The sequence below is a fragment of the Crocuta crocuta genome, unplaced genomic scaffold (assembly GCF_008692635.1).
Source record: "Crocuta crocuta isolate KB4526 unplaced genomic scaffold, BGI_CrCroc_1.0 scaffold190, whole genome shotgun sequence".
In the NCBI taxonomy this organism is placed as follows: Eukaryota; Metazoa; Chordata; class Mammalia; order Carnivora; family Hyaenidae; genus Crocuta; species Crocuta crocuta.
The window spans coordinates 6072627-6094421 of record NW_027527955.1 but is presented as its reverse complement, the minus strand read 5'-3'; positions in this window follow the sequence as shown (position 1 = coordinate 6094421).

Here is a 21795-nt window from a genome sequence, read left to right as displayed (position 1 = left end):
GATAAAATATTATACAGCAGAGAAATTAATGAAATACAGTTGCACAGAGCAATGTGGGTGGGTCTTGGAAGGATAATGGTGAGCAAAAGCAGTTAAGTCCCACAAGATTGCCTACAGTGTCTTTTATTCACTAATTTAATAAGAAAAACTAAGCAATTTATTTAAAAAATATATATATGCAATAAAATAGAGACAGAGATTGGGAGAGAGACAGAAAGCAGCAATACGTACTACAAATCGTTAATTATATACTAATGCTTGGACAGGGTAATCACTTAATGGTTGTTCATTATATCATTTTAGTTAGTCTGTTATATTAATAATAGTTACATCTATTTGTATTCATCCAATGCATTGAATTTGATAAAGCAAAAATAGAAAAATATTTAAATTGCTCTACACAACTATTATTCTTTTAATACTGGGACAATATCAGATAGTTTATTTCACATGCTCTGTGAAGAAAAGGATACTTCATAGTATTTTTCACAGGCACATTTTGCATTTTCTTACGATGTTTTACTAAGCAAATAGCAAATCAAATAAGAACGCTTTCATTGTTTAATTAAGGTTGATTATATATGGCTTAATTCATTGAATAATACATTGAAAAATAAGCAGTTTAATATTTGGCAAAATAAAAGGTGATTGTTTATCCCACCCTTCATAGACCATGTTATAGAGCACAGAGGAGATATTTGTGTATATTTCTTCAGAAGCACATTTTTTGGAAGATGAGATCTACATTTATATGGAAATTTTTATAAAACTGATGAATGTCAAAGTGGAAAATTCCTCATAGTCATTCAGATATTCATTCAGATACTGTTTTTTGAGAGTCTCATAAAGATGAATAAAAGATCTATTGTAGGCACTCAATAAGCCTTCAAATTGAAATGGTTTTCATGACACTGTTTCCTCAGTCATGTGTTTGTGTAATTTACAAATGGATTTATTTTTATTGGGAAATTTTAAGTTGCCACTTTCTTGCAAGGCATGTGTGCTATTTCCAAAATAGATTCATCTTAATTACATAATAGTTTTACTTCATTAAAGAATATTACTCTGCCAGTTTTAGGTAAAGATTAACCATTTTGCGGAAAAGGGGTATAAAGTTCCTATCTGTGGCTAATGGAGCCAAAGTGATTTTAAAAGGACAAAGTTCAGCACCATGCAAAGACTTTAATAGTGCCCTATGCCACAAGATTGCAACATGAGAATTAGGGTATCTTAGAGATAGAAAAGAGCTTAGAGGGGATATCTACATAATCTACCCAATCAAGAGATTCTGTCTGCAACATCTCATATAAGTTAACCCTTTATCAAACTAAATTAATATCTTGTGTTCAGTTCAAACATCTTTTTCTTAAATGTAGTAGAGTCATATGTGAACCAACTAACTAAAATTAAAAGGATACTAAGTTAAATTTGCCTATCAATACGGCCTTGATTTTATGTTATGCATCATAAGATAACATTTAACTACGGTAGAACGTATATACAAATTGCTCTGACATTCTCTCTTTGGAATTACTATGCTGCCTGGCAACTAGTTATTAGTTATAAAAGATGGATAATTTTGTAACTCGTCAGAATAAGTGGTGCTTCCCTATCACAAAAACAGATGCTGGTAATTTTTCTCTTCTTGATATATTCATTTTCATATGCTTGAAATGTTTTCATATATGTTTATGGTACACTATCAGGGTAATGGGAAAGATCTCCCTGATTAAAAAAAGAAAAAAAAAAACCTCTTAGAAACAGCTAGAAGTTGAGCTTTAAACTACAGTTAAACAAACAAACAAAAGTGTAAATGGAATTGCCTGATAAAATTAAATTAGAAATAAGACTGAAGGGGCACCTGGGTGGCTCAGTCAGTTAAGTGTCCGACTTTGGCTCAGGTAACGATCTCATGGTTTGTGGATTCGAGCCCTGCATCAGGCTCTGTGTTGACAGCCAGCTCAGAGCCTGGAGGCTGTTTCAGATTCTGTGTCTCCCTCTCTCTCTGACCCTCCCCTACTCTCTCTTTGACCATCCCCTGCTCTCTCTCTCTCTCTCAGAAAAAAATGAAACATTGAAAAAAAATTAAAAAAAAAAAAAAGAAAGAAGACTGAAAGTGGCTCAGTTGGTTGGGCGTCTGACCTCGGCTTGGGTCTGGTCTCACCATTCGTGGGTTCGACTCATGCATCTGGCTCTGTGCTGACAGTTCAGAGCCTGGAGTCTGCTTCAAATTCTGTCTCTCCCTCACTCTCTTCCCCTCCCCTACTCGTTCTCTGTCTCTGTCTCTCAAAAATGAATAAACGTTAAAAAAAAAATTTTTAAAGGAGACTAAAAATATTACAAAACAACCAAATAACAGATATTAATGATAGCTATTTGACTCTTTAATGCAAGTAAAACACTTATTACTTATAAATATGAAATCCAAAATTAACTAGATAATTAAATAACTAAGTAAATGTCTATTATTGTTATGATTGTAGTTTTATTTTTGTAAATGGAAGAGGAAAATTTGGGCTTAGAATTTGGAGGGAGAAAAAGATACATTTGAATGAGGACAAGAATTGAAGAATGTTCTTGAACACACACTTAGCAAATCTGCACAGCAAGGCAAGTAACCCTACAAATGGAGTATTTAGTTACATCCTATATTGCAGTAAACTATACTGAAATTCAAACTATAAGAAGTCTCTGCTCTTATTGTCCTAAATTATAACCCATTATTGCAATTTCACAATCACTTTCTAAGATTGATTCTTATACCCTGTAACCCCCACTGCTTGGAATCACACAAATAGGGAAATAAAAGCATAAATGTGTGTGTGTATGTGTGTGTGTGTGTGTCTGTGTGTGTATTAGGGAGAAAAAGAGACATTAAATGTAATTATAGTTTAGAAGGCAATATAAAAATATTTATGTTCCAAACTTTTATTAAAGAATTCGGCCCAACGAATGGATCAAGAAGATGTGGTTTATCTGTACGATGGAATACTATATGGCAATGAAAAACAATGAAATCTGGCCATGTGTAGCAACATGGATGAACCTTGAGGGTGTTATGCTGACCGAAATAAGTCAGGCAGAGAAGGACAAATATCATATGTTTGCACGTATAGAAGGATTAGGAGGAACTTAACTGAGGACCATGGGGGAGAAGAAGGGTAGAAATGGTGGGGGAAAGGGAGAGAGGCAAACCATGAGAGACTCTTGAATGCTGAGAACAAACTGAGGACTGATGGGTGTGGGGGGGCGGGCGGAGATGGGCATGGAGGAGGGCACTTATGGGGATGAGCACTGGGTGTTATATGGAAACACAACTTGACAATAAACTATTTGTAAAAAAAATAAAAAATAAAAATAAAAATAAAAGAACAAAAAAAAATTCGTCCCAATTTTCACTTTGTCCCAATGTTCAAAACATAAACATATATAGAATAGTGCCTCTTACAAGAAAGGTATTAAAATGAGTGTACAGTGATAATCTTCCCTTTAGGTGCTAGTTGTAAAGATACTCTACTAAGTCTGCCACAAAACAGGTTTAAACAATGTAATCTGTACACCTCTAGCTGCACATAATTTAAAATTCACAATGCACTAGGGCTGATTAATTACATATAAATTACATTTTTCTTTGTGTGTAACCCAATGGATAATTATACTTAATTGCATTGTGAGAGAATAGGAGTTGCATGTCGGAGAATAGGAGTTTCTATTATATAAAATTAAGGATTTAAAGGGTTTCAAAGATAATGTTTAAAGCAGTATTTGACTTGTAAAGACTCTTAATTAGCCAGAAAATTTTACATTGGCTCTGTCCACACTTGATGTACATCTGCTTTTTAAGTTGATTTCCTCCGAATGTTTTTATGTTAAAAAAAAAAAACCACAAAAGAATCTGCATGATATAAATGAATTTACTTATATTTTTCTGCCCACTCCTACAACCAGAAAATCATCCTTATATAGCATAGACTGTACGTAATCAATTTTCTCAATGTTTTCTCCCCTCCCCCTCTTTTTTTAAGGATGCTTCACTCGGGAATGGAGGACTTGAACTCACAACCCTGAGATCAAGACTGGAGCTGAGATTCAAGTGTTAGATAGATGCTTAACCTTCTGAGCCACCGAGGCGCCCCTCAATGTTTTCTTTTTTCTTTTCTTCCATTTTATTGTAAATACCTATTTCCTTTAGGCCATTCATGATTTATTTCTCAATATTTTCTAGACCTATAGACAAGATCTATTTAGAGGTTTTAAACTTTTGTGACACTTTACAGTCAATTTCAGGATAAATTGAGTTTCTTTCCATTCGTGTAAGATAAAGATTAGGTTTTCTGCTTCAGTGACAGAGCTCTGGGAAACTGAAGAACCATTACCACCAAAGTGCTTACCTGCAACCTACCTTTGTCTTTAGCTGCAAGCATGTGTGAGCTGATTTAGTGGCAGGAGGGGAGAGGAGAGAGGGTAATGTAGATGGGAGGTGGTTAATTTCACCTATAAAAAATCTTGATGAACACCTAAATGTATTTTGGACCTTGAATTAAGCTGTTAGTTCCAAATTAGGCAGAGGAAGCAACCTCATTACACAATTAATATTTTCTCTCAAATTGCCAGTTATTATAGCAAATGCACCTTTCCCATTCAAGCTTTTCACATGCAGGGTTGAACAAGGTGGTCTCTCTCCCATTATCCCATTGTCTTTATAAAATATATGCAGGCTGCTACCTAGGAAACTTGAGTGTAGGCGGAGCTGTTCTGAGAGATTGCACAAGGCTCCTGTTGCCAAGGAAACCCGTGCCTTTTTTCCAGTAAATGTGCAAAGCAGTTTCCTTATTAGGAATTGGGTTAACAGAGTTCCCAAAGGAAAAGCTGAGTGAGGAAGCTAGTAAGTTCTTTTCATACATATAAACTGAATTGTAAACTCTGTATAAGCTGTGATGAATTGTTTTCAGCATGTAGGTTTTGGTGATAAAAAGGAAGTCTCGTGGATTATCATATGCGCTTTTTATCAGACATAATAAAAAATATTAGAAAATGCAAAATGTTGCTCTTAACTAGAAATAGACCATAGGAGTGTAGAGAAAACGGATTTTTCTGAATAATAAATGGCAGTTACTGACAGTCCCTATCTAAAGATATTTAGATATCTAAATTCATAAGAGTGCTCAATATGCACTTTTGGAATGTCATGATGTTACCTAAAAATATTTTTCCATACATACTTTTACATGTAGCAATTTTAATTAATTTTTAAGCTTAGCCATTTCTTGTAAACATCACTCTATTATGATTATGCTAAAAATCACATTTCATGCTATCCTAACATTTTATTTCTTATGCTTTTGGGGTAACTAAAATATTCTAAGGTTAAAAAACCCCAAGTCATATAAATATTACATCAGCATGGTCTATCATAATTTGTCATCATTTATTAATCATCACTTATCAACTATATAAAACAACTTTAGTGAAAATTCCTAATGCTAGTTTTCAAAAAATCATAAAAAAGCAAATAGTATGGGAGGGGGAGAACACACCAAAATGTGAGGATCTTTGCATACTTAGCAAGGAGGCCATTTTCTGGAAACATTAGCCCTGCTTTCCATGTTAAAACACAAAGACCATGACCCTAGGCTTCCAACCTAAATGCAGAGAGAGTTATATGCCAGTATTTTATTGCAACCATCGTGGAAAAATTTATGTTTCTTCCTTGTGGGAAGTAATTCATGAAGAACTATAATTCTTAGAGTATTCTGTTGAGTAGCCAAGGTGGGTGGAAGTAGGCACCTTTGTGTATCGCTGAGGAGTGTATATTGTAACACCCTGTGTAGAGTACAATTTTGAAAAATATCTTAAATGTCTTAAAATTTCAATAGTTTCATGCAGTTCAGTAATATAATTTCAAGATACCTTTCTTAAGAAACTATATGTACCAGGATAATCATCACACTTTTTATTTAAAAAAGTCAAATTCCAACACATGATCATTGATAAAATTATGGTAAAAGTATACAATCGGTACTATACTACTAGTCGGCATTAAAAATAATCATAGTGAGAATACACCTACCATGGTGAGCACTGAGTAATATATAGAATTGTTGATTCACTATATTATACACCTGAAACTAATATAACACTGTATGGTAACTACACTGGAATAAAATAAAAAACTTTAAAGAATTAATGATAGAAAAGTACAAACACACGGAAAATGTTCATTATAGAACAAATGAAAAATAAAAGATATGAAAAATATAACATGAGAAAATACTGGAAATATACGCGTGAAAGTGTTAAGAGTAGAAGGTTTTGTGTATCAATTTTTCTTTGTTTTTCTACTTCTCTCAAGTTGGATGCATCGAACATTTATTATTCTGTATTTAGAAAAGNAAACTATTTAAAAAAAAAGAAATGTGGTAAAGTGTTGTAAAGGACAAAGTTTGGGGTGGCTGGATGGCTCAGTCAGTTAAATGTCCAGCTCTTAGTTTCGGCTCAGGTCATGATCTCAAAGTTTGTGGGTTCCAGTCCTGTGCTGGGGTCCACGCTGACAGTGTGGAGCCTACTTTGGATTCTCTCTCTCTCCCTCTCTCTCCCTCTCTCTCTCCCCCTCCCCTGCTGGCTCTCTCCGTCTCTTGCAAAATAAATAAATAAATAAATAAATAAATAAATAAATATTTAAAAAGGACAAAGTTTATGAAGAGTTTAAGTGACATAAAGGGATACTTATGTTATAATGAAGAAAAGCAGCCTTGCCCATTGTAGAGACATAAACATCCCAATGATAGCAGCCTCATTGTGGGCGCCCACCTTGGAAGACCTGAGCAGCTTTCTTTCAGCTATTCCCAGGGACAAGTGGGGTCTTCTGTAGGAGAGGACAAATTCCTAGCACCAGCTATGCTGCTGTGGGCACAAGCAGCCACAGGGAGTCGATACAATTGAGGGAATGGACATATAGAATATGCAGTAAAAGGCAAAAACTCAAACCTCCTGAATCCTCCAGTTAAGAACAAGATGTTACTGAATGAGAAGCACCTAAATGTTGTTACTATGGATTTTTATAAAGGAGATATCTGTATAGAAAATTCAAATGTTAAGAAGGCAGGCTCATGCTTAAGAACTTGGGGAATTATTATGTGATCTGTTCTGATTTCAGAGTGCCTTTTTCACATTAATGTGATTTATGTATAAACAGATGCACTTTACTAAGATCTGAAAACCCCAAATATTTTCCTAGTGAAAGCAGCATCAAAATATGGGATGTGGGGATGGCACTAGAATCTGAGAATCTCCACATGGGCATCAGCCTTACTGATCCAGGAGTCCTAAATAGCCTTATATAGCTTGCAATACATGAGTTCCAAATGGTTTCACATAAATGCTACACTGTAAGACATGTGTTTGGAATACAAAATACTTTGTTTATGAAATAGTCCTCTTGTCACCAAACATGCTGGCAGAAGACATTTACCCTTGAATGAAATCATTTTCCGTAAATTATAGCCTAGCTGATGGAACAGACGAGAACAATGTGGAGCAGAAACCCAAAGGAAAGATCCTTTCAAAGATATATTCAATAGCAGATATGACATAAAATTTTAAGCCTTTGTTTTTGAAATCTACGGAATTAAATACTAACGTATAGTTATTGAAAAATTGGTAACTCCAAATCCAAACTGCAGCCCAGTGTAAATGCTGACAGCAGTAACAAAATCACCCCATCATTATTTTTCAGAGGTCCCACAACAAGCAAAATGGGTAAATACAATATTTACTCCGAGATGTATCTGTGGATATCGACCTGCCAGAAACACCTAGCTGATGAAAGCCACCCAGCAAGGAAGACATGAATAAGTAGCACTAGACAAATTAGCAATATCTTGATGATGAAAGGAAATAAGAAAGAAATTGCTTAATTCGCCTTGACTGTCCTGGGATTCAATGGGTCTTATGAGCTGGAAGAAATATGATCCTCATGGAAAGTAGGAGGACCCACGTTAAAACTAACCATAACTCGGGGCGCCTGGGTGGCTTAGTCGGTTAAGCGTCCGACTTTTGCTTAGGTCATGATCTCGCGGTTTGTGGGTTCGAGCCCCGCGTCGGGCTCTGTGCTAACTGCCAGCTCAGAGCCTGGAGCCTATTTCAGAGTCTGTATCTCCCTCTCTCTCTGACCCTCCCTTGCTCACGCTGTCTCTCTCTCTCTCCTAGAAATAAATAAAAAATATTAAAAAAAAAACAAAAAACTAACCATAACTCCAACAGACTAAACTGTTCCCAGACATTCTTGCCCTGAAACCATGGGAAAGTTTGTGCAGCTCATATGCTAGTTCCTTATTTTATATAAGGACAAGTTGGACTCCTCGGAGGATAAGACTAACTGCAGGTGCCCCAAAGGAGAAAGTCCAGTTGTGTAGCATGGGTCAATGTCAATGGTGTAAATTCTTCTACTGCATCCAGGTATAAGCTTTCCATAGGATATCACTAAGTAAAGAAAGGAAGGAATGTGCACAGTCAACTCTTGCCAATGTTTAGAGCCAGCCCCAGCCCACCACTGAGAGCCATTTGTCCTTGAAGTTCTTAATGAAAGCACGAGTAAAAAATGATCCCACAGCATAAGGTCAACCCAGCTAAATCGTTTAATAGTTTTATGTTAGAATGCTCCCCTTTTGAGCAATAAAAAAAGAACAAATCGAAAGTGTTTACCTAAATAGGAAGCAAGGAGTTTCCTAGACTTCAGTGCTCTGAGATTGCCAGTAACCTAGATCCATAGATAAGACACAGATGCCACAATCTGAGAAGTATGAGAGTCTTAAAAACATATATCACCATCACTAAGAAAAAAGGAGAAGTAATTAAAACAGCACCAGGAAGAGGGTTCTGACTCTTTTTCATGTCCTTTACTGAGACAACATCTCTGAGTACCAGAGTAGGGCAGCTAGGCTGCCTCACATACGTTTCAGATTACAGTGTTGTTCAAGGTACTTGTCTGATATTGATCCAGGTTTATGTCCATTCTCCTATTAATTCAACCGCATAATCCAACAAGGTTTTCTATGAAAGTAAAAGGCATACAAAACGAAATGAATTATCTGGTAGAGTCCATTAAAATGTACTCTAAATAGGACCATAGAAAAGCACCTGAAACAAATCCCATGACAAAGTTCAAGGTTTACCAGAAAGGCTGGGACATACTAATATACCATGGAAAAGTTGTCACGTAGCAGGAATTCAAGTCCCAAGCACTTTAATACTGGTGCCAAGTTTAAGTACTAAAAATAAGAAATCTGATGTGATCTTAAAAACTACAGTAATTGGGGATAAGCTTTTCAGAGACAGAAAAATTTTAAGAAGAAAGAAAAGGAAGAAAGTGATGTATTTGCGTTTGTCACATGGAGAAAAGAAGAAAAGTAGACAATGTGAAAGCTTTCTAGCTGAAATCCTTTTGAGTAAACATAAAAGTTTGAATGTTTGTGCTAATCTGTTTCCAGAATTTACATCAGGTGTACTCAAGGATTTTAGAATAGATAGTTGTTTTCTTGCGGAGGGCAGTCCTGTGCATTTTAGAATACTCGCTGGCATCCCAAGCCTCCATCCACTTGATGTGAGTAGTATGATCTAGCGAGGGGAGGGGAGGGGGGGTAAACGTGAGGAGGGAGCAAGTCTCAAATCATAACAATTAAAATTGTCTCTAGACATTGGTAAATGTTCCCCAATGAACAAAACTGTCCCTAATGTAGAACCGTTGACTTCTAGCTAATAGAAATGTTTCTTATTCACTTGTTTTTGTTTGTCTGAAAATATTTTTATGAGAGTGTAATAGATTAATAGCCATTCAATCTGGCCGTGACGATTTCTCTAGAAATTTTGTTGTGAGCCTTGTCTGAAATAAACATAACAATAAGTTAACATTTACATAGCACTTTCTGTATGTTTGGTACACTTTCTATATGTAAAGTACTTTCTGTTGAAGTACTTTAGATAAATAGTTTAATTCTTACAGTCATCCATTTAATACATGGAGAAACCGAGACAGAGAAATTAGGTTTTTCGTGACTACACAGCTAATTGGTAACACTGAGCGTGGTACCCATTCATTCATTGTGTTTCTAAGAATCTTTGCATTTTCACAATATGCCCAAATAGAAATATGAGTGTCTCTGAAATCAACTGACTTCTGAAACCTATGCCCTCTCAATTAAATACAATTACACAGTCACTCTGAGCCCTGGCCATATTCTGCCTGGACTGATGGAGTCGTCTCCTAAACCGTCTCTGTACTTCACTGCTTTCCTTCCTCCAAAGTCTCTTCTCTTCAAAGGAAGACAGCAGTCCTTTTATACATGTCAAATTATGTCACTTATTTCTCAAAACCTTGCAGTGGCTGCCAAGTACCCAGAGTACAAACAAGTCCTTACCGTGGCTGTAAGGCCCCATGAAACGTGGAGTACCATCAGTCTATGTTCTAGAACCATCCCTTAATTTGTCCTGCAGCCACCCAACTTCCACATTGGTTCATAGCCCTGCTTTAGTGCCTTGGCACTCGCTTCTCTTTCTGCCCACAAGTGCCTTCCCTCCAAAGACTCACCCCTCACTTGATTCAGATCTCTATCCCAAAATCACCTTCTCAGCTGGCCCTCCCTGGTTACTTTTTGTGCAGCCACACACACGTGCCTTCAGCTCTTCTTTTCCCTCCTTCGTCATCCTCCAAGCACTTAGACTTATCTCAACTACGATGTATTCATCCTTTTTTTTTTGGCTTTTCATGATAGAATGTAAATCCCATGAAAGTAGACTGCCTCCTATGTCCACTGCTATATCTCCAGCACTTAGAATAGTGCCCAGAATAAAAGTAGTTGTTCCATAAATTCTATTGACTGACTATAGAATATAAAAGTAGAGTGCTGGAGGGAGGTTCACACACTTAAGTGAGATAATAAATGTGAAAATGGCTTTTTAAAAAAAAAAAGGCCCTCATTCCCTTCAGGGAGAGTTTCTAATCAACCTAAAGGTAGTACAGCAAAGATGTATTTTCAGCTTCGCAAGGAGATATTCAATTGTTTTATATCAATCAACCAGACAATTAGAGATGTTAGTCCTAGGGGTGCCTGGGGAGGCTCAGCCAGTTAAGTGCCTGACTCTTGATTTTGGCTCAGGTTATGATCTAATGGTTCGGGACTTTTGAGCACTGCATGGGGCTCTATGCTGGCAGTATGCTTGCTTGGGGTCTCTCACTCCCTCTCTCTCTGCCCCACCCCCCTGGGGCAATCTTTCAAAATAAATAAACTTAAAAAAAAAAAAAAGAAATGTTAGTCCTAGTGGAGGATTTATAATTGGTCCAATTACCTGTGGATACTGAGCCCCTGGTTTCTCTGAAGTGGCAGAATCTTCTCACTCTTAAGCTATGTCATATAAACACATTCTAATCATGGACTGTTTTTCAACAAATACTGTGCACACTCAAATTTTAAGATCACACAAAACTAAAGGAAAGAAAATACACTGCATGAGATCAGCAAGAATCAAATAGATTTCAAAAATATTCACACCATTAAATTAGAGGCTTAACATTCCTGGAATAAAAATAGCCTTAAAATTACAAAACAAAAATAGAGAAATATGCCAAATTTATTACTAGAAAGCTCAATATTTTAAAACAAATGTAAAGATGTTAATCTTCATGAGTAACCAGAAAACTCCAAATTGCAACATGTAATGATAATTTTCAGTTTTGTCACATGAACAATAGTTTAAAAACTCATGACTTTTAAATGCTTTACTTGGTAAAATATACTCTCACCTACTCTGGACAGGAGTGAGGATTGTTGAAATTTATCTGGAATGAAATTTGATGGTGTTCAATGAAATTGAAAATGTGTGTATATTTTTAACAATTTGTGGAGGCTTCCTGAGTATCCGGCTGGGCTTCCTAACTGGGGGGAACCCAAGCCCATGCCTCCTGGTTTGAAGCCTCAGTGAAGCAAAAATTCCCTCTTNATGCCAAATTTATTACTAGAAAGCTCAATATTTTAAAACAAATGTAAAGATGTTAATCTTCATGAGTAACCAGAAAACTCCAAATTGCAACATGTAATGATAATTTTCAGTTTTGTCACATGAACAATAGTTTAAAAACTCATGACTTTTAAATGCTTTACTTGGTAAAATATACTCTCACCTACTCTGGACAGGAGTGAGGATTGTTGAAATTTATCTGGAATGAAATTTGATGGTGTTCAATGAAATTGAAAATGTGTGTATATTTTTAACAATTTGTGGAGGCTTCCTGAGTATCCGGCTGGGCTTCCTAACTGGGGGGAACCCAAGCCCATGCCTCCTGGTTTGAAGCCACAGGGAAGCAAATGTTCCCTCTTGAAATGTTTAAATAGCATTTATATTTATACAAATATAAATGTGTGTGTGTGTGTACACAGATATATATGAGAGTAAGCCTTGCCTGTCTGATACTTCTGCACACGCCTTTGATCCCTGAGAGCACTGATACAATATGCAGGGATGGTAGGAGGTCATTTGTCTCAGCAGTGGTGGGATTGAAACTCCAGACCTACAGTAAAAATTATTCACTACCATTTAGCCCTAATGTTTGTAAAACATTTTATGTTACATGCCAGACCAAAAACAAAATTAAAATCCACTGGGTTTTTTCCTCCCTCTCTCTCTCTCTCTGTATATACGTATACACATGTACATACGTATATACATTATATACATATATACATATATATCTCTCTCTGCATATACATATATATACATAATTCATATATTTATATACCTAACATATATATAATTCAGCCTTTAAAAACAGAGGAAATTCTGCCATTTGTGACAATATGGATGGATGGATGGATGGATGGGTAGATGGATGGATGGATGGATGGATGGGTGGATGGATGGGTGGATGGGTGGATGGATGGGTGGATGGATGGATGGATATACCTGGAGGACATTATGCCAAACAAAACAAGTCAGAAAGAGAAAAACAAATACTGTATGGTATCTCTTATTCATGAGAAAAATGTTGGTGTACACACTCATTTATAATTCTCTCCCCTCAAGGGTTGATGAGGCCTGTGAAAGTGATGGGCTATCACACCAGTAAGGATGTTACTAATCAGTTGACTTCAAGGTAATTATAACGGAGATCTAACCTTATCTAACCTACATCTTTTTCTGACCTCAATCAAGTTGTTGGCAGAATTTACTTCTTGCTACATAGGCCAAAGGTTCCTGTTTTTTTGGTGGATGTTCACAGAAGGTCTCTCTCTGCTTCTAGAGACTGCCTGAAGTTCTTTTCCACATCCATAGCTTGGTACTTTGCCCTTTTCTTGAGGCCAAAAGGATAATGTTCTTCTGATGTTTCTTTCAATTTTCATTTCATTTTTATGATAAACTTCTGTTTACACAAAAGGGTTCCTCTGACTAGATCTCTTTTACATGCATACTTTGTAAACTATAGACTTTGAGGATCATTTAACATGACCATGTGCCATTTATTTATTTATTTGTTGGTTTGTTTGTTTGGTCTATTATGTAGTATCAGACCGTACCAAATTTTCATCTGTTATGTAAGCTTTATATTTCTAGGTGATTCTTCTAAATATGAGATTCATAAGTTCAAAAATACTTCATTGAGCCCCAGGTACCCCGACTCTAGCTTCCCTCAGTGATAGCCTCCTACATACCATAGCACATTATCGAAACAAGTAATCTTTTTTTTTTTTTTTGATATACAGCTCTAGAAAAGTTAGGATAGGTGGATGGATAGATAGATAGATAGATGATAGAAACAAATTGTTTCATAATCTCAAAGAATCCCCCAAAGTTACCTCTTTTTAGACTTAGCTTCCCCCCAAGCTAAAGCCTTGGTAAATTCTGATCTGTTCATCGCTATGATTTTGTTATTTTGAGAATATTAAATAAATGGAATAATACAGTATATAATCTTATGATATTGGCTTTTGGGGGTATTTTTGCTTTAAAAATCTTAGCTATTCTAATAACTGAATGTTAGCTTATCATGATTTTAATTAGCATTTCTCTAATGGCTAATGATGCTGAATATCTTTTCATATGGTTATCGCCATCTGTATATCCTCTGGCAAATAATCTGTACAAGTCTTTTTTCCTATTTTCTAAAGGGATTATTTATTTTCTTACAGTTGAATTCCAGAATTTAAATGATATAGACTGATTTGTCAAAATCCACAAACCGGAAAAAAAAAAGTAAAGAAAACTTCACCCAGGATGAAATAGACAATCTGAATATGCCTATAACTATTGAATTCATGGTCAAAAATTGAATTCATAATCAAAGAAATTGAATTCATGCTAAAAAAGCTTCTGAAAACAAAGTTCTGGGTCCAGATGTTTTCACGGGTGAGCTCTACATAATTTTACAAAATCTCTTCCAGAAAAACCTAAGAGGAGAAAATATCTCAACTCATTTTATGAGGTTATCTTTTCAATGCTGTAAAAAAAAAAAAAAAAAAGAAAGTAGCACAAAGTAGCAAAACTAAAGACTCCTATCACGAACAGGACTGCAAAATAAATAAATAAGTACTCCTTGTAAATATGGATGCAAAAATCCTCAACAAAATATTAAAAACTAGAAACTAACAAAACACAAAAAGAGAAATATACCATGACAAAGTGGAAATTGTTCTTTTTAAAAATTTTTTAAATGTTTTATTTATTTCTGAGAGAGAGAGAGACAGCGTGAGCAAGGACCCTCGAACCGTGAGATCATGACCTGAGCTGAAGTCAGACGCTTAACTGACTGAGCCACCCAGGCGCTCTGGGAATTATTCTAAAAACGGGGGGCAGGATCAATTTTTGAACACCAATTATTATAATCTACCATATTTACTGTCTAAAACAAATCATAATTGGGGTCCTTGGGTGGCTTAGTCAGTTAAGCGTCTGACTCTTGACTTCAGCTCAGGTTATAATGTCCTGGTTTTGTGGGTTTGAGCCCTACATCAAGCTCTGCACTGGCAGTGCAGAGCCTGCTTGGGATTCTCTCTTTCACTCTCTCTCTACCCCTCCCCCACTCATGCCGTCTCTCTCTCTCTCAAAATAAATAAATAAATCTAAAAAAAATGTAAAAGAAATATATAATTACATCAATTGATGCAGACACATCATTTGACAAAATTCAATACCTAGTCAAGATCCAGAATGTAAGAAACTGTGTACAATGGTATAAATTAATAGATATATTTAACTATGTGTAATATTACCTATTTTTTTTAAATAGCTTAATGCTTTTTGAAAATGACAGAATTAAAGATGTGTATATGTATATGTTTATTTATTTGTATGTATATTTTCCACATATTTACAGTTTCTAGATATTTTCATCCTTTTCTATATATTAGTTCCTTGAAACTAAATAGCATCTATTAGTATGTCTCCTAATGCAAGTCTGTTGTTTGTGAATTCTTTTTGGTTTTGTTAACCTGAAATTTTATTTCATCATTGTTAATGAACACTTTCATTTTTTAATATAATTTTGGGTTGATGGCTTATCCTTTTTTTTTTTATCATTTTAGCACTTTTAGAGAAGTTGCTCTATTGTCTTCTGGTCTTGATCTTTGTTTCTAATAAGATATGGTCCTTCCTATTGCTATTCTGCTATTTGTAATGAGTCTTTAGACTTTGCAGCTTTAATATTTTTCAACTGGTGTTTGCTCATCACTACTTTATATATGCTGCACTTGTTTTTAATTGTTGCTATATTTGTCCGTGAGGTTTGAAGTTGGCTGAACTCCTTAATATAAAAAAGGAAAGGCTATTATTAATCAAATATGTATTGCAACTGATCACTCTTTTCTTTTTTGTTTCTAATTTCACTTCCATGTTAAACAAGACTGTCTCACGATTTATGAAGCTTATGTTTAAACTTGGGTTTCCTATATGTTCTTTGAATCAAAGAATTTCCAACAATGCAATTTCAGGTTCACTGAAATTTTCTTCTCCCATGCACAATCTATTAAGCTCACCCAGTTCATTTTATGAATCTTTTATATAATTCTATATTACGTTTTGAATTTTTCACATTTTCATGATATTTCCATCTCTTCATATATTATCACCACATATTTAACTCCTTGAAAATATCCAAAAAGCAGCTTTATGTTTTACATTTTTCTTGTGTGAATTCTTATATTGAAGTATCGAGGTGTTTATTACTATATATTACTTTTTCTTTTGACATGTACGTATTTGCCTCTGCACATTTAGTAATGCTGTATTGTAAGCTGGACATTGCATACAATAGTTGTAGGGCATCTGGATAATGCCAGATTTGTTAAAACGTGTTGAATTTTGTTTTGACAGATAAATTGCTGGTGTATAATTTTGGCCCTGTCAGACTTGGATTCATTTGTTGTTAATGCATATCTGTTTTATTTTTAAACTTAGTCCTATGGCTCAGCCCTTACTCTTGGATGTGGTCCTTAGTAAAAAATAAGGACTTGGGGTGCCTGGGTGGCTTGGACGTTTAAGCATCCAACTTTGGCTTAGGTCATGATCTCATGGTTCATGAGTTTGAGTCCCACATTGGGTTCTCTGCTATCATCCCTGGGCCCACTTTGTATCCTCTGTTGCCCTCTCTCGCTGACCCTTCCCTGCTTGCTCTCTCTCTGTCCCTAGAAAATAAATAAACAAACAAACAAAAATGGTCTCTTAAGGGTCTCAACTGATGGCCAGTCTGCTGAATAATTACTTTGTACTCTGGTGAACTGTAACTCCAGTGTCTTCCAGCTCTGCTGGACTCTCCATATTCAGTCTTCTGCCCCACAGGGCCCATTCTCTTCTAGGAATCAAAGATCTTTGCCCTTTGCTTTTTCAGCCTATCCATTGGCCAAGGAAGAATTAAATTCATGTGCACTTACAGCTAACCTTCCCCTCAACAGTTCCTCTTTCTCAGGTATTTTATCCTACAAATTCCAGCTGCTTCAATATCTTGCAAATCTGGACTCTGTCTTCTTAGTTAAGCAAGACTTTCATTCGGGTTTGGTTCCATTTCCCGGCTGTCAGTGAAGAAGTGTGGGTCAATTATTGGGCAATCTTAAGGCTCACATCATTTGTTTTTCTTGCTTCAGGGATCACTGTCCTAAACTGCCTCTTATCCAATGCCTGAAAATAGTGACTCATGTGTTTTGTACAATTTTATAGGTGTTTTTGTTAGAATGTCAAGTTTTGTACTAGTTACTCTTTGAAAGCAGAAATAACATTTTACCTATTCTTAAGATAAGAAAATGTAAATTAAGAAAAGCTAAGTTATTGGCTTATTGTGACAAAATAAGTGATAAACAGAAATGGGTTTTAACTCAGGTATTCATTTTATATCCAGAGTATTTCTACTACACTCCAGCTGCTTTGCAAATGAATAGTCCCAGAGAAATGTAGATTGGGGTAGGTTTTCTGATTCAGGGGTTTACAGTTCATATAATAATAAAATTGCAAACACTTTGTATAAAGTAGTGTGAATTTTCTAACACTGCTTTTCTGTAGATATTAAATGCATACAAAGCAACAATAACAACAATAGTGACCATCTACTGGCTTAATATTTTGTAAAAAGGACATATAATCACCAAAATACTGTAAACAAACATATCATTTCACAATAAAGAAGAATTTTAACAAATGAATGAATTTTGTGTTTTATAAGTCTCGGTGTATTTTACTGTGTTATCTTTTGACCTTAAAGTGGACTAAACTTCAAAATGGACCAAAGCTTATCTGAACGTAGATGCTTGGAAATAACTGATAGTACATCTTATTTTTAAAAAATTTACAGCATTTTTTTTGTGTCGGACAGCATTCTCAGTACTTACAGTTCTCACTCCATACAAACATCATAACTACGTTGTGAATCAGGTCCTATTACATTCTCACTTTATAGACGATGTATGTGATGCAGGAAAAAAATGAAATATTTTGCACAAGATCACCCAGTTAATAAGTAGCACAGTTAAATTGCCACTCAGAATCAGGACCTTAAACTTAGCTCCTTTTGAAATGGGAATCAGAAGGAGAAAATTGACATAAGCTCTGAAGTCATTTTTCCAAATCAATATTTGAACGGTGTACATTACCCATATATTACAGTGTTTATTTTTTTATTTAAAAAATTTTTAGGGTCGCCTGGGTGGCTTAGTCGGTTAAGCGTCCGACTTTCGCTTAGGTCATGATCTCGCGGTTCGTGGGTTCGAGCCCCGCGTGGGGCTTTGTGCGGACTGCCAGCTCAGAGCCTGGAGCCTGTTTCAGTCTGTGACCCCCCTCTCTCTCTGACCCTCCCCTGCTCACTCTGTCTCTCTCTCTCTCTCTCCTCGAAATAAATAAAATTCAAAAAAATTAAAAAAATTTAAAAAAAATTTATACTACTATACAAAAGATATATTTTAATTTTTCAATTCTTGAAATATTATCTACATAAAATAATAATGTACCATAGGATGGAAAGGGAGTATTTTCCCCTAGTTCTACATTTCTAGTTATAAATGAAGGTTAATATTTGAGATAGATAGAAGAGTATTTCATTAAAGTAGATAATGCTCACTGAAAACTGATGTAATTCAGATGGTTAAAAATTCAGTTAAGATGAGGCTAAAAATGTAGCTCTTTTAAAAACCTTAATATAAATAAATTTATGATGTAAAGAAGCATTTAAAAGAGCTCCTTGAAATGAAGGAAGTCATGCATCAAAGAGAATGATGAGGCAGTGCTCAGATAGAAGTAGAGAAAAGTGATTCAGTGTAGTAGCTTCTGAGCATGAAGGAAAGAAATAATGTTACCCTTCCAGTTTTTCATTGATAAGAGAATTAAGTGTATTTTCTAATAAAAATACACTTATTAATAAATATTCAATGATTTAAGTAAACAATTACAAAATAATAAAGCACATGTTGCAGTTTATTATTGAAAATTAGACACATTAAAGTAGGAGAAAAGAATACTTTCCAAAGAGGTGTATCAGAATATCTAAATGTTTTATGTCTGATTCAGATTTCTAATCTTTTAGGAAAAAGACATTTAGATGATCTAAGTAAATTTAAACAGATGGAAACAACTGATTTGCTCAGATTTTGTTGGGAAAACTTCTATTTGCTTGGAATCTAAATAAGTAGGAAGTAAAATATAATGGTAGTATTTTGCTGTAGCTTATTTTATGTGAAAAACAAAATAAAATATTAAGCTTGCAGATATCGAGATTTTTTTCCTTTTAAGTTCCCATTACGTAAGAAGCATTGGCAAAATAAAGTCAATATATGGAAGTTTATCTTCCAAATATATTAATAGCTCAGGCTTTAATAAAATCTCCATAGCAGACTGTGTCATGCTTGAATTTTACCCTCTGAATAAAACCTGCGTTTCAACTGCACTGTGTAACTCCTTTGAGATGCTAGCCTTTACCTTCAGAACCTAGCCTTTCAGAACTGAGCCTCGCCTTTTTCAATCAGGAAGGAGGCTTAATTGGATCAACATGCATTATGTTATGTGATTGACTTCATTTAACTGCTCTTTCATATGGTGAACTGAAATCTACCAATTCTATGTAACAGTCTGCCCATAAAATCACCAGAAGCTAATAATCAATCACATACATTGACTGTTAGGTGTATCTCGTTTTGCTGTTCTTGGGAAATTCACATTCACGTACTCTAATTCCCAGTCTAGCAATATAGCCAGTGGAAACAATTGTCTGAACTGGTCCATAGAAATGGAAACTAATTTGGAACAAATACATATCTAGAAAAGACAGTCTCATGGATCTCTTTCAAGCTCTATTTTCTCAGTTCCTTTGCCAGTTCGTTGACCTCTGCTCAGGAATTAAAGGAAGAACATTGAACTTGGCATTTGGTCTCAGGCACTTTTGTTTTTTAACTTCACATTCCCAACTTAAGAAATCTCATCAATCACCATGGTTTCAATTACTGTGAATATATTAACAAATCCCAAATGCATATATCTACCCTAAAATTCCACTCTGAGCTTCAGACTCTTATATAGAAGTGTCCACTAAATATCTTTACTTAGATGGCACTAAACATCTTTACTTAGATGGCTCAAAAATATCCTACTCTCAATCTGTCTGAATAAAGTCCAGAAATATTAATATAAGCATATTCCACATATTACTCTAACTCTTCCATCTTGTAGTTCTAAAGAAGAATCTGAATCAGGTTGCTTCTGTCTTAAGACTTCTTTCAGTCTAATTAAAATAAAGAGAGCAAGAAAAAGAAAGAACCAAAGTTAGGCTAAAGATTGTTTTGCATTGTTTAACAGAAAACCTAACCAGAGAAAAAGAATTTGGTATAAGATTAGGGAATGGTGGAGACAGAAGAGATAGAAGAGACAAAAACCCATGAACCATTTTGGGAGAAAATTTTGTTTAGAAGTCAACAGTGAGTTTGGGAAACTTTTGGGAATATTGGCAACTATTTCTGGAAAGGATTTTGTAAGTGGCAGAAATCTGGATAAGGAGACTTTTACGTGTTTCCCCAGATGTTACTACAGTGCTTCTTCTCACATTAAAGGTTGAAATTTTTGCCATTATTTATTTTTCGAAACAATGTTCTCTCTTCAAATCCATAGTCTATATAGAGATGAAGACTTTCTATCTGAATCATGTGCTTTATTGGTTAGAATCCATTTTAAATTCAGATGAAAGTAAACCCAAAAGAACAATATCTAAGACAGATGAAAATTGAACTTTCTGTGAAAAAGAAATCTAGAGTTACATGGTCCCAAACCGGTGTCAAAGTTCTTGATTTATCAAGAATTCAGGCTTCCCCTACTACCATACTAGCACTAGTTGGAACTTCAGTCACAAGGGCCTCATTTTATACAACCAGATGGGATAAAGCTGGGATGCCTCTTCCGTTTTAACTTGCTCAACTTGTTTGGTTGAGTCGACCCGGAATGGCTATTCAACCCTTGGGATGTCACCTCATTGACCAAAAGCTAGTCACATGGCTACATGTGATCCAAGTAAAATTGAAGAATCTAGTCTTTATTCTAACAGGCAAAATGCTCAACTAAGAATGGAGATTCAGTTAATTGGCAAAGAGAAGAACACATCTTTAGTAGATAATAGCTGTTTCCGCTAAATATGCACAAACCTGAATTCAACATCTCTCTTCTCCTTAAGCCAGTTTTTCTATCAGGGTTTCCTATCTTGAAAAAAATTACTCAACTGCTCAAGATCCTGGAGTTATCACTGGATAACTTTGTGTTATCCATCTCCACCTGTAAATCCAATTAAACAGCAGGGCTTACTCAATCTCTCTATTTTCTGTCTTTACTACAACTATCTTAGTCTAGGCCATAATTTCTTCCTCTCCCATTTGGATTTGGAACATAAGCCTTTTAAATGAATTCTCTGTGTGTGGTTTTTACATTTCTCTCTCCCACCACCTAACTCCATTGCACATAGCACCCGGTACCTTTGTGTAAAGCAAGCTGGTCATTTTACTCCCCACATAAAATCACTCAATGATAACAACCCATTGTTAGGTTAGCGATCCAAATCTACAAAATATATACTATATGCTATATAGCCTTGCATATTATGAAACCCACTGAATTGTTACCTACTGCTGTGTATCCTTTGAAACATGCATAATTTCTATTTCTTTTTCCTGGCCTACCATACTTGCAAGGCTTTATTTAGTACAATATTGACTACAAACAGTAAGAGAAGAAATCCTGACCTTGTTTCCAAAACTAGGTGGAAAATATTCAGTTTTCATACCTCATTAAGTATGA